The sequence below is a fragment of the Moschus berezovskii genome, chromosome 8 (genome assembly GCF_049115385.1).
Source record: "Moschus berezovskii isolate FMDL1 chromosome 8, NW_MosBer_1.0, whole genome shotgun sequence".
Lineage (NCBI taxonomy): Eukaryota > Metazoa > Chordata > Mammalia > Artiodactyla > Moschidae > Moschus > Moschus berezovskii.
The window spans coordinates 99,648,781-99,663,738 of record NC_142467.1 but is presented as its reverse complement, the minus strand read 5'-3'; the positions used below and the strand labels follow the sequence as shown (position 1 = coordinate 99,663,738).

The following is a 14,958-nucleotide window of genomic DNA, read 5'->3' as shown; positions in this document are numbered from 1 at the left end:
GATTTTAGCTACTACAGGGATTTTGCATATGCAGAGTCCTCAGGCTAAAATGTTCACACACCCCACCCGCCCCCCCGCCCCAGGCTTAGCCCATTGCCTGTTGGTATCCTATTCATTTTCTAGATTGTGCATTGGGGCTTCAGTTACTTTTTTTCAGGAGGCCAACCAGTCCACTCTAAAGGAGATGAATCCTCGGTGTTCATTGGAAGGACTGATGCTAAAGCTGAGACTCCAATACTTTGGCCACCTCGTGTTTGTTGACTCACTGGAAAAGACTGATGCTAGGAAAGGTTGGGGGCAGGAGGAGAAGGGGACGACAGAGAATGAGATGGCTGGATGGCATCACTGACTCTGTGGACATGAGTTTGAGTGAACTCCGGGAGTTGCTGATGGACAGGGAGGCCTGGCGTGCTGTGATTCATGGGGTCGCGAAGAGTCGGACACGACTGAACGACTGAACTGAACTGAACTGAATGAACCCTTAGATTGAGTCCTCCACTGACGTGCTCTCATTCAGGAAGGGGCTTCCCTGGTGGTCCAGTAGCTAAGACTCTGTGTTCTCAATGCAGGGGCCCAGGTTTGATCCTTGGTCAGGGAACTAGATCCCCACATGCTGCAAATAAGACTTGGTGCAGCCAAAAAAAAATTAAAAAAAAAATAACTCAGGGGACTTCCCTGGTGGTCCAGAGGTTAAGAATCTGCCTGCTAATGCAGCAGTTATGGGTTTGATTCCCGGTTCAGGAAGATTCCACATGCCACAGAGGAACAAAACCCATGGGCCACAACTACTCAATCAGTGCTCCAGAGCCTATACTCCACAAAAGCCACTGCAACAAGAAGCCCATGGACCACAACTAGAGAGTAGCCAACTTGCAGCAAAGAAGACCCACCCAGTGCAGCCAAAAATAAATAATAAAATAATAAAGTTTTTAAAATTAAAAAAACATGCAGGAAGCCCAACCTCACACTCTGTGATAACCCAGAGGGGTGGGCTTGGGAGGGGAGTGGGAGGAAGACTCAAGAGGGAGGGGATATACATACAGTTATGACTGATTCAAGTTGTTGTGTGGCAGAAACCAACACAACAAAGCAAGTATCCTCCAATCACACTAAAATTTAGTGACTAAATGATAAGAATTACTAAAATGTATGTAATAAATAATAAAAACAAGAAGCTTGTTAGTGAGGGGTTTAAATAATGTGAATTCTATTTAAGGAAAGGAAGCATCAAATTCTATAAGAGGGGCTTTCCTGGTGGTCCAGTGGTTGACTCCACACAAAAGCTGCATGGTCACAAAAAAAGAAAAAGAAAGAAATTCTGTAAGAGAACACTATTTTATAACCAAATCCCTTGCATTTAAAGCCAAAGCAGATGCCTAATTTGCCTTTATTATGTTTTATCTCCTTTGGGGGATAATAAATACTTAATGAACACAACACTAGGTCAAAACTCCTTCCATATAGAGTCAACTGAACTCCAATTGCAGGCAGAACCTTAGTGAAATTTGCATCACTTTTTCAAGGATCTCTTGACTTTCAAGTGTTGGGGGCTGTCATGTGAGCTGAGCTCTCTTGAAAAGAACAATGTGTGTGCTCAGTCATTCAGTCGTGTCTGACTCTTTGAGACACCCCTGGACTGTCTGCAGCCCCCCCAGGCTCCTCTGATGGGATTTCCCAGTCAAGAATACTGGAGTGGGTTGCCATTTCCTTCTCCAGGGGATCTATTTGACCCAGGGATTGAACCCGCATCTCCTTCGTTCTTTTCGCAGGAAGATTCTTTACCACTGTGCCACCTGGAAGCATATAGCTGACCTTAACAGGAGGTCATGGTTAAAAGGTAATAAAATTGCCCATTCTGACACCCTGTGAACAAAACCTATGTGGATGAAAAACTACCATCTGCCTCTATAAGGATGACGTCACTAGCCACTGCAGGGGCTCACCTTCAACACACCCTGAAAGGAGTTCAGAGCAGAGTTCAGGAATGAGGAGCTCCATGCTCCTAGAAAAACTGGCAGAACAGGACTTTAGATATTCTTTAAGAGAAGATTTTATGAGCCCAGTTTCTTGTATTATCTTTTTTTTTTTTTTGGTCATACCACAGTGGCATGTGGGATCTTAGTTCCCCGACCAGTGATCAAACACAACCCCCTGCAGTAGAAGGACTACCAGGGAAGTCCTCTTGCATTTTCTTTTATCTAAAAAGGACTAAAATAATTAACAGAGACATCTGCTCCTCATGACTAGTAGCAACCCTCTGCCAAAATGTTGCTTGATGGCAGGTATATCACTTCACCAAAATCACGCTGACCACCCCCCCCACACACACACCTTTTGGGAGTAGTTCTTTTTGGGGGGGGGGGAGTAGTTCTTTAGATATCTGAGAGGCGGTCTCCTAGGCTACAGTCCTCACTTTGCCCCAAATAAAACTTAAAAACTCACAACTCTCACATTGTGCACTTCTTTCAGTGGATGCTTATGCAACATAAATAACTGAAAAATTTCATTTGACAAGATATCTCAACCTCAAAAGCAACTGGATGCCCACCATCAAGAGAAAAATATTCTACAGGTTAGAAATTATTTTACAAAGTGAAGGGTGGTGGGGAGCCCGGGCTACAAGTTCTTATTACTCACCAAAAGACACAGAAATCCACAGGTCAGCGAGCTAAGGGCTGGGGCCAGGCTGTACTTCTCAGTTACCGCAAGCTTTCTGTCTGGAGAAATACACAAGGTCACCGAACTTTATCTATGATACAACTAAAAGGGCTAAAGGATTAGAAGACACACCTTGTTCTCTTTGACCAGGTTTACACAGTGAACTTTATATTGGGTTGTTAAACCAAAAAGTACGCCCTGTTTACCCTAATGGTGGTGGTTTAGTCACTAAGTCGTGTGTCCGACTCTTTCGACCCCATAGATTGTAGCCTACCAGGCTCCTCTGACCACGGGATTCTCCAGGCAAGAATATTGGAGTGGGTTGCCATTTCCTTCTCCAGGATATCTTCCCAACCCAGGAATCAAACCCGGGTCTCCGGCCTAGCAGGCAGGTTCTTTACCGACTGAGTTACAAGGAAAGCCTGTTTACCCTAATTGTTCCTTTTAACTGTTCAAGTAAAGATGCAAGTTCAGCCTTTCCTGGGTATCTGCGCTGCGGTGGACTGATTCCAAGACCACCACTCTACCCACACCAAAAGCCAGGGATATTCAGGCCCTCCTGGAACACGATGTATTTTACATCCTGCCTCGGATTCAGCGAGTTCCGCATCTGCAGGGTTCCGCATTTGCGGTTCCGGAACTGCGGGCTCCGCAACAGCAGATTCGACCAATCTCCAACCACTCTGATTCTGCGGATTCCGCAACTGCAGATTCGACCGATTGCGGATCCGCAGATCCCAGGGTCGAATGAATTCAGTAAATTCTATAGAATTGTTCGCTGCCTACGGAAGTCTAAATTGTTGCGTATTTTAAAAATAAATTGTATATTTTTACAGGATAATTTTCATTCATTGAATTAATATTTATTATTACTGTATACCATGCACTATTCTAAAACCAGGAATGTAAAAAAAAACAAAACAAAACTCGACATACACACAGGAAAATCAAATAAGAACGGCTTTTGTAGATAGTGAATGCCAGAAGAAAAGTAAATTGTAACGGGATACCTGAATGACTGGTAGCTAGTTGAACGGGGACACTCTTTGGGAAGATGAAGTTCCCGGGGAGACTTTGACACAACCTAGGCTTCACACAACCTAGGCTGGATTGACTTAAGACAGTGAGAACCTTTATTTATGAGAAATTCCACTCAATTCTTCCATACAGACAGTTTAAAGTGAAAGTCGCCCAGTCGTGTCCGACACTGTGACCAGAATACTAGAGTGGGTAGCAGTTCCAACTCCAGGGGATCTTCCCAAGCTAGGGATGGAACCCAGGTCTCCCACATTACAGGCAGATTCGTTACTAGCTGAGCCACAAGGGAAGCCCTATATAGAGAGTTTGCCTTTCTCCTGAATTCAGCTCCCTGAGTACAGGTTGGTTTAGGTGCCTTGTGAATGGAGTTTCACTTAATGCATTCAAATCTGACTTTACTTTCTTTAGCCCTGGGCCTGATAAAAATTATGTTAAAGTCATGTGTTCCTGTCCTCAAGCGTAAAATAATAATAAAGCAGGTTCTTCTCTGTTGGAGGGTGATAATACGGATAAAGGGCTTTCCTGGTGACTCAGACGATGCGAGAGACCTGGATTCAGTCCCTGAGTTTGGGGAAGATACTCTGGAGAAGGAAATGGCAACCCATTCCAGTACTCTTGCCTGGGAAATCCCATGGACAGAGGAGCCTGGCGAGCTACAGTCTATGGCATCTCAAGAGTCAGATGAGACTTAGTGACTAAATCACCACTACCACCACCACCAGTCCACCACCGCCAGTACTGTAAGTTGTTTGCTCTACTGTCAATCCCAGCCCTCCTCAATGTTCCTGATGACAAACGTTTCCTGCCTTATCTTTTCCTGTTATTGCAATCTTTTTTTCTAAATTTATGTTGCAATTTTTTAAAGCACTTTGTTAAGTTTCAAGACACTCCCTTACTCCATCTTGCACTTACACTCCCCACCCCACCCTCATTCCCAGCCCCACCCCAGCCCCACCCACAAGCTAGTTTTCAAGGAAAACCCCCCTCTCTCCTTCCCTCTCCAGTCCTGTGTGTTAGCCGCTCAGTCATTTTCGACTCTTTGCAACCTCATGGATTGTAGCCCTCCAGGGTCCTCTGTCCATGAGATTCTCCAGGCAAGAATACTTGAGTGGGCTGCCATTACCTTCTCCAAGGGATCTTCCTGACCCAGGGATCGAACCCAGGTCTCCTACATTGCAGGCAGATTCTTTACCATCTGAGCCACCAGGGAAGCCTCAGTTCAGTTCAGTTCAGTTCACTTCAGTCGCTCAGTCGTGTCCGACCAGCAAGACCCCATCAACCGCAGCACACCAGGCCTCCCTGTCCATTACCAACTCCTGGAGTTCACCCAAACCCATGTCCAGTGGGTTGAGTCAGTGATGTCATCCAACCATCTCATCCTCTGTCGTCTCCTTTTCCTCCTGCCCTCAATCTTTCCCAGCATCAGGGTCTTTTCAAATGAGTCAGCTCTTCGCATCACCAGGGAAGCCTGCTGCTACTGCTGTTGCTCAGTCGCTTCAGTCGTGTCCAACTCTGTGCGACCCCATAGACGGCAGCCCACCAGGCTCCCCCATCCCTGGGATTCTCCAGGCAAGAACACTGGAGTGGGTTGCCATTTCCTTCTCCAATGCATGAAAGTGAAAAGTGAAAGTGAAGTCACTCAGTCGTGTTCAACCCTTAGCGACCCCATGGACTGCAGAGTACCAGGTTCCTGCGTCCATGGGATTCTCCAGGCAAGAGTACTGGAGTGGGTTGCCATTTCCTTCTCCAAGGGAAGCCTAGGTGTCTGCAAATTAAAGCTTTGTTGTTCCACTCCTTCCCTGAGACATTTCTGGTTAACTAAGCATTTCTTCCTGTTTCAGTTGTCTGCTTTAGTAAAGTCATTCAGTAATTACTAACATTTGAAGTAATGGCTTTTTAAAAAATTTGATAATCTGAATTACAAAAGCCAACTGTGGGAAGATCTGGGAGAAGACATTTCAAAAGAGAGGAATGCCAGAAATACTGCTACAAAAGCCTTGAGGCATGAATAAGCTTGGAGTTTGAAGATGAAGGAATCCTCAGTGGTGAAGTCCACCCCTCAGAGTGGATCACATAGCTCTTTCCAACTCTGCCTTCAGGGACTGATAGCTCGAATTTATCATAGGAGAATTTACACCTCCGAAACTGACCAAGGTTGGGATTTCCCTGCTGGTCCAGTGGTTAGGTGTCTGTGCTCCCAATGCAGAGGGCATGTGTTCTATCCGTGATGGGGGAACTAAGATCACCACATGCTCCAATACTCCACCATGGCCACTCCGCAGCACCCTGCAAATTGATCAGTGATACAAATCAGGTCTTTTACTGACTTCCCAGCAAACCATTGCCTCTAATCACTGTTTGTATGTGAAAGTGTTAGTCGCTCAGTCGTGTTCGACTTTTTGCCACCCCGTGGACTGTAGCCTGCCAGGCTCCTCTGTCCGTGGGATTTCCGAGGCAAGAATACTGGTGTGGGTAGCCATTCCCTTCTCCAGAGGATCATCCCAACCCAGAGATTGAACCCAGGTCTTCTACACTGCAGGCAGATTCTTTACCATCTGAGCCACCAGGGAAGACCGCTTCACCTCTATTGTGGTTGTAAATCATTATGGCACCTAACTCATGGTTTGGAACAGTTTCTTGACTCACATCAGTAATACATTGTCAGCTCCAGTTAGGGTCTGGCACTGGGTTAAGTTATGCTCAGCAAAAACTGTTCTCTTGTAATTGCATTTTTCAGGGCAAAATGGCCTTTCATCATCAAATAATCACAAGAGTCTTAGATCTCAGTACAGTCACAGGTGAGTGTCACCAATGAGTAGAGCCCCAAATTAAGAACCCTGGCCCCAGCAGGGGTGTCAGAGGAAGTCACCTGAACAGGTGCTCCTGATGCAAAAATCTAGAAACTGTAGAGATGTACTCATTAGTGTTTCCAAAACAGGATGCAGAGAGTATTTTAAAGACTGTATGTTTTGCTTGGCCAAAAAGTTCCCTTGGGTTTTTCTGTAAGCTGTTATGGAAAAACTGGAATGAACTTTAAAAATATATATATATTTGTTTTTTATTTATTTGACTGCATTGAGTCTTAGTCATGGCATGTGCAATCTAGTTCCTGACTGTGGATGGAACTTGGACCCCTTGCATTGGGAGCTCTGAGTCTCAGCCACTAGGCCACCAGGGAAGTCCCTTGAATGAACTTTTTGGCCAAGCCAAATATTTTAATATGTATTATAAAATATTCCCTGATAGCTCAGTTGGTAATGCAGGAGACCCCAGTTTGACTCTTGGGTTGGGAAGATCTGCTGGAGAAGGGATAAGCTACCCACTCCAGTATTCTTGGGCTTCCCTGGTGGCTCAGCTAGTAAAGAATCCTCCTGCAATGCAGGAGACCTGGGTTCGATCCTTGAGTTGGGAAGATCCCCTGGAGAAGGGAAAGGCTACCCACTCCAGTATTCTGGCCTGGAGAATTCCATGGACTACAGTCCATGGGGTCACAAAGAGTTGGACAGGACTGAGCGACTTTCACTTTCACAGGTGTCTCAGTGGTAAAAAAGATTCACTTGCCAATGCAGGAAACCTCGGGCATACGGGCTTGATCCCTGAGTCAGGAAGATCCCCTGGAGGAGGAAATGGCAACCCACTCCAGTGTTCTTGCCTGGAAAATCCCATGGACAGAGAAGCCTGGCAGGCTACAACCCACGGGGTTGAAAAGAGTCGGACATGACTGAGCAACTGAACACACACACACTTTACAAATTACATCACCAAAAAAAAAGAAAACCTGCTGAGTTTAACAAAAGAGCCAATTAAGAGTCACTTCCAAGTAAATAGGAGTATTAGCAACAATCATGGTGATCAGGAATGGATCATTTTGGGAGACTGCTTCCTTGATAAGGGAGTGATACTTGGTAAAGGACGACTATCTCTGCTGTTGGGCATCTGACCCACCCTGGGCTGTGAACTTTGGTAGCTGAGAGAGGTAAGAGGAAAGGTCACATGCTTATCCCCACTCAGGGAATTAGCAAGCCAGTAGTTTTCTTCTTTCTGTTGCAGGACTGAAGTGATGAGAGAGCAATTTGGCTAATGAGGAACTTTGGAGATAATGCTCCAAGGGCCAGAAAAACAAAACAAAACACAAAACTGTAAACTGGCCCCCTATCCCCATCAGTGCAATCTTACACTTACAAGACCAGAAAGGAAGTTACTTTGTTACTTTTTAGAGAATAGTCTTATCCGGAAACTGCATGCATAGACTGTCTCCTTGAAATTTTCAAACATCAATTTGTCTTCAACATCTAACTCCTGGGGAGAAACTCAGCCCCTGTGGTCTTCTATGGGGCCATCCTGGAGATACAGACACCCTTGTAAGTTCTAGAGGAAAGGGGAAACATTATTATTATCATTATCACTATTATTCTCATTTGGATGTAGTCTTGGGTTAATTAAACAGGAAATCTAAACCAACGGTTCTCAAAATGTGTCCTTAGGACTGCCCTGGTGGTCCAGGAGTTAAGACTCTATGCCTCCACGTCAGGGGCCTCAGGTTCAATCCCTAGTCAGGAAGCTAAGATCTTGCATGCTGTGCAGCATGGCCAAAAAATTAAAAAAAAAAAAAAAAAGAACACTTCCCTGCTGATCCAGTGGCTAAGACTTTATGCTCCCAATGCAGGGGGCCCAGATTCAATCCCTGGTCAGGGAACTAGGTCCCACATGCTCCAGTTAAAGATCTCACACTAAGACCTGGTACAGCCAAATAAATAAGTAAATGTGTATGTTTGTGTTAGTCGCTCAGTTGTGTCTGACTCTTTGCAAACCATGGACTGTATCCCACCAGGCCCCTCTGTCCATGGGATTCTCCAGGCAAGAATACTGGAGTGGGTTGCCATTTCCTTCTCCAGAGGATCTTCCCCACCCAGGGTTAGAGCCCAGGTCTCTTACACTGCAGGCAGATTCTTTACATCTGAGCCACCAGGGAATCCCTAAGAAATACATAGAAATAAATAAATATTAGAAAAATAATGTGTCCCTTAAATAATGGGACCAGCAGTCAGAGCTGGATTTGTGGGTGTGCAATCAGAAGGGCCACAGAGGACCCTGCTGTTGGTTGAACGCTCTGCTATCACTGTCTTGACATTTTCGCAACCTGGGGTTCCAAATTTTCATTTTGCACTGGGACCTGAAAATTATGCAGCAGGTTCTACCAGTTGTATCAGCATTACCTGGGGAATTCTTTGAAATGCAGTTTCTCAGACTTCACCTAGAGATGCTGAAACTGGGGTGGCGCCCAGCAACCTCTGTTTTAAGAAACCCTCCAGGTGACTCTGACACATGGTCAAGACTGAGAGTCACTGTCTAATGGGCCTCTTGATTTTTCTGGCCTATTCCCAAGTCCCTTGGCACCAGGTTTGCAATTGCTCCTGGCTCTGCTGACCCCATTCTCTCACCCTGAAATTTTATGGACTAATTTGCTACTCAAAGGAAATCAATACTTCCTAATATTTTCTGATAATTTCAGGCTGCTCCAATGTATTTCAGGAAGGGAAGGAAGAGACCTGTGCTATCAATTCTGATGTGATTCTACCAAGAACAGGAGGAGGTAAGATCTGAGTCTCTGTGAATGGTGTTAAATATTCCCTGATCTGCAGAATTCCCTGACTGAGGGAGAAGCCTGAAACAGAAGTGGGGGTGGGGCTGTGTCCCTAAGAACCATGAAGTTCAAGAAATGAAGGGGCAGCTGGCTGATTTCTTAAAGCACAGAGGACAAGCACATGCATAAGCAAAACAGAAAGAGTTCCTTCAGTACTTCTTATAAATTCATTTATTTTTTAATAGTGACAAAATATAGAAAATAAAATGTACCCTTTTAACTATTTTAAGTATGCAGTTCAGTGGCATTGAGTTCAATTCCATTTTTGTGTAACCATCACTACCATTTATCTCCAGAACAGTTTTCATCTTTCAAAAGTGATTCTTGGTCCCCTTGAAACACTAAACACCACCCACCCACCCCCCATTCTGCCATCCTCCCATCCCCTAACAACCACCCTTCTTTTTTTTTTAATTTATAAATTGAAACCTTTCATTTTGTTAGTTTGTTGTTCTTTGGTTGCTGAGTCATGTCTGCCTCTTTGCGACCCCGTGGACTGGAGCCCACAAGGCTCCAAAGGATTTCCCATGGGATTTCCCAGGCAAGAATACTGGGGTGGGTTGCCATTCCTTCTCCCAGGGATCTCCCTGACCCAGGGATTGAACTTAGACCTCCTGTGTTGGCAGGCAGATTCTTTACTGCTGAGCCACCAGAAATCACATTTGTTGGGGAATTACAAATCATTTTTGTAATGAAAAAGATAAATCATAGTACCTTCCTCTCAAAGAAAGGAAAGTTACCAAATATTAGAGAATAACCACAATGGTTTCAGGTTTATGATGCCAAGAATTAGAAAATATCATTAGGTCTTTGAGAAATCTTGGTCAAGGAAAATCAAGCAAAAAAAGTTAATTTTTTGAAGAGGTTCGTTAACATAGCTCAAAATTCAAAAGGAACCAAAAACAGTGAAAAATGTCCCTTTTACTCCTGTTTCTTAGCAGTAAAGTCCTCTTTTTGAGGTTAACATTGCACTGATACTGTGTGGAATCTTGAAGAGAAATTTTATGCACAGATAGACATCTACGTTACTTCCTCAACTCTTGTCTGCATGCTAGTAATCATACTATTTTTTTAACCTAATAAAATAGCTTACAAATTGTTCCCTACAGTGCAATAGCGTTAGAATATTTAAAGGAATGGATTAATGATATTATTTTTTTACATTGAGATAGAAGAGAATCTGAGCTTAAAATTTCCAACAATACCTGAGATTTGCAAATCTGAGCAGACTGAGTATAAGGTTAACCACAGAGTTAAAAATCCTCTGAAAAAATAAAATCATCCAACTAGGCTTGAGGGCTTCCCTGTTAGCTTAGCTGGTAAAGAATCTGCCTGCAATGCAGGAGACCCTGGTTCAATTCCTGGGTCAGGAAGATTCTCTGCAGAAGGGATAGCCTACCCACTCCAGTATTCTGGCATGGAGAATTCCACGGACTGTATAGTCCATGGGGTCTCAAAGAGTCAGACATGACTGAGCCACTTTCACTTTCACTTCTTAACTAGACTTGATCTGTATGAAGAACTGACTAGAATTTAATCATGGATTTTAAAATGTCTTGGGATTTCCCTGGTGGTGCAGTGACTAAAACTCTGTGCTCCCAATGCAGGGGGCCCAGGTTCAATTCCTAGTCTGGCAACTAGATCCCACATACTTCAACTAAGAGTTCACATGTCGCAACTAAAGATCCCAAGTGCTGCAACTAAGGCCAAATGCAGCCAAATAAATAAATTAATTAATACTAAGAAAATAAAGTGCTGTGAAGGCATGATGCATGACTGTGTGCTCAGTTGCTTCAGTCGTGTCTGACTCTTTGTGTCCCTGTGGACTGTAGCCTGCCAGTCTCCTCAGTCTACGGGATTCACTAGGCAAGAATACCGAAATGGGTTGCCATGCCCTCCTCCAGGGGATCTTCCCGACCCAGGGATAAAGCCCACATCTCTGACACCTCCTGCATTGGCAGGCGGGTTCTTTACCACTAGCACCACCTGAGAAGCCCATGCTGGTTCCTAGAAAAAAACAATAGTACTTGTTTTCATTTTTTAATTTTAGTATTGGAAAAAAAAAATGTACAGTATTTAGAAGTTATTCAAAAACTACTTGGAGAAGGAGGAAATGAGTAGAGGAACTTGAAGGGAAGAATTATTTACATTAAAAAAATTTGTTTTTGGCTGCCTCACCCACCATGCAGGTTCCTAGTTCCCTGACCAGGGGTCGAACCTGTGCCCCTTGCAGTGGAAGCATGGAGTCTTAACTCCTGGACCACCAGGGAAGTCCCTAAATATTTTTAGAATTTAAGGCATAGAAGAAAAGTTTCTCTCAAACAAGTGATATTTTCTGCAGATTTATGACTCATCTCCCTGGCATCGGTTTCCTCTTTCAGTTCAGTTCAGTTGCCCAGTCATGTTCGACTCTTTGTGACCCCATGGACTGCAGCACGCCAGGCTTCCCTGTCCATCACCAACTCCCACAGCTTGCTCAAACTCATGTCCATCGTGTCGGTGATGCCATCCAGCCATCTCATCCTCTGTCGTCCCCTTCTCCTCCCACCTTCAATCTTTCTCAACATCAGGGTTTTTTTTCCAATGAGTCAGTTCTTCGCATCAGGTGCCAAAGTATTGGAGTTTCAGCTTCAGCATCAGTCCTTCCAATGAATGTTTAGGACTGATTTCCCTTAGGATTGACTGGTTTGATCTCCTTGCAGGCCAGGAGACTCTCAAGAGTTTTCTCCAACACCACAATTCAAAAGCATCCCTAAATATTTTTAGAATTTAAGGCATAGAAGAAAAGTTTCTCTCAAAAAAATGATGTCAGGGTATCCACTTCATAGTAACTCATGTCTATATTTTCCAGTACACTCACCAACAACGTGAACCAGACAGACGTCTCAGAATTCCTCCTTCTGTGCCTCTCAGATAAGGCAGACCTGCAGTCCCTCCTGTTTGGGCTCTTCCTGTCCAGGTATCTGGTCACCGTGCTTGGGAATCTGCTCACCATCCTGGCTGTCAGCTCTGACCTCCACTTCCACACTCTCATGTACTTCTTCCTCTCCCACATCCTTTGTTGACATCTCTTTCATCTCCACTATGGTCCCCAAGGTGCTGTTGAGCATCCAGACAGAGAACAAAGCCATCACCAGTGCAGGCTGCCTCACTCAGGTGTATTTTTTCACGGTTTTCATTTGTACAGACAGTTTACTCCTGACCATCATGGCCATCTGCCACCCACTGTATTACGTGACCATCATGAACCCCTGTCTCTCTGGTCTGCGGCTGCTTCTCTCTTTGTTTGTTAGCATTCTGAATGCCCCAATCCACAGTCTGATGGTGTTGCAGCTGTCCTTCTGCCCAGACTTGAAAAACCCCACTTCTATGAATTTGCTCAGATCCGCAAACTTGCCTGTTCCGATGCTCTTATCAATAACATCCCGGTGTATCTGGTGACTAAGCTGTTACGTGTTGGTCCTGTCTCAGGCATAATTTTCTCTTACACGTGGATTGTCTCCTTCACCCAGAGAATCCCATCTGGAGGTATAAACCTTTTCCACCTGTGGGTCTCACCTCTCTGTCGTTTTCTTAAATTATGGGACCTGTGTTGGGATCTACCTTAGTTCTGCAGCTACTCTCTCTCCCCCAGGAGGAGGGCGGTGTGATGTACACTGTGATTACTCCAATGATGAACCCCTTCATCTACAACCTGAGGAACAGAGACAAAAGGTAGCCTTGAGGAAATTCATCTCCAGAACATTTTCTTTTTCATGATTCTGTCATCAACTTTTTGTGTGGGCTTCTAGAATGAGTCAAAGGGAATGAAATATTGGGTATGCCAGAATTTCTGGTTCTTCCAAAGTGATTAATCATGGGTTTTCAAGTCAAGTATCTTTGTATTAAATCCTACTACCCTGGGAATTCCCTAGCAGTCCAGTGGTTATGACTCCACGCTTCCACTTCAAGGGGAATGGGTTTGATCCCTGATTGGGGAACTAAGATCTTCCAGTTTGCTGAAATGCACACTCCCCCCAAAATCCTTCTATCTTGTGTTTTACTACCTGTCAGTTATCAAGCAACTTAACTGAGCTCAGTTTGATATCTATAAAATAGATAAAATATTACATACTTAATAGTGAAACAGGAAATACATGTGTACAGAAATTTATCTAGATTAAGAACTAGTAAAATCAAATGTGTAATTATCAGGTGCTAACAGAAGTCAATTAATCCCCATCAAGATGGAGGAAAAAATCATTATTATCAGGTGTGCAGTTTATGTGTTTGTATACTTGTGAACACGCATTTGCTTTAGCATTATACGTTGATAAACCAATTCTCATTTATCCTCTTCCTTTTGAGTCATCTTCATTTTCCTCATTTCTGCTGGAATCTACACAGAGAAATTGATTAGAATAAAGTCAATTGAGAGTTTTTCTTTCATCCATGAGTTATATAGCAGTGCGTTTCTTTGTTTCCAAATATGTGGAGGACCTATTTTTATGCCTTTGTTAGTGGCTTTTAGTGTCATTGCATTGTGGCTAGAGAACATACTCTGCACAGTTTAAATTCTTTGAAATTTAAGTGTGGAATGCAGCACTTGTGGTCAAACTTGGTAGATGATCTGTTTGTGCTTAAGGATCATTTCGGCCGTGATCAAGTGCATTTTCTGTATACGCCCACCCATTAGGTCAATCATGTTGAAATCTGACTTTTTGGTTTCCTTGTTGTATCAATCATGGAGTGATATATGTTAAAATCATTCAATGTGATATTGAATTTGACGGGTTTTTTTTTTAATTTTTAATTGGAGGATAATTGCTTTACAATGTCATGTTGGTTCAACAGGGTGAATCAGCTATTTGTTGTTGTTCAATTGCTAAGTGGTGTCTGATGCTTTGCAACCCTGTGGACTGCAGTGCCCCAGGCTTCCCTGGCCTTTACTATCTCCCGGAGGCAGATATAAGTATACATGTATCCCCTCCTTCTTGAGCCAAATCACCCCCCCACCCCCACCCCCACACACTGAATTTGACTATTTCTGCTCATAGTTCAATCATTAGATACTGAGTACAAATTCAGAATTGTTATGTCTTTCTTGTGCATTCCATCTTTTATCTTTATGAAGCTACCTTTGTTATCCCTGGGTGTATTATTGCATTAAAATCTACTTTGTCTGAAAAGTGAAAGTGAAAATGTTAGTTGCTCAGTAGTATCTGACTCTTTGCAGTCCCATGGACTATAGACCACCAGGCTCCTTTGTCCATGGAATTCTCCAGGCAAGAATCCTGGAATGGGTTGCCATTTCCCTCTCCAAGAGAAAAAATTGTAGCCTTAGAAAGTGTGTTAAAGCTTGAAATTTTATTTAATAAACACAGTAAGGTATTAATAAGAATAAATGTAGCAAACTCAAAGAAGAAAGCAGGAAACAGTGATCACAAAAGAACAAATTAGATTAATTTTGAAGAAGTGGAGTAGTAGGGAGAAAAAACCTGAAATTTGGTTTCTTGAAAAAATACTAATAAAGCAATCTCTAGCAAGATTGATAAATTTAAAAGTTTACACAAATTAGTATTGGTATTAATTAGTATTAGTATTAATTGCCAGTCCAGAAGTTAATTCAGAAAAGTAGA

At 43.5% G+C, this 14,958-nt stretch overlaps 1 pseudogene; it reads left to right on the top strand.

The window, feature by feature from the left end:
- The first annotated feature begins 3,227 nt into the window (after positions 1–3,227).
- LOC129558210 (olfactory receptor 7A10-like) lies at positions 3,228–13,058 on the top strand (annotated as a pseudogene).
- The last annotated feature ends 1,900 nt before the right edge of the window (positions 13,059–14,958 follow it).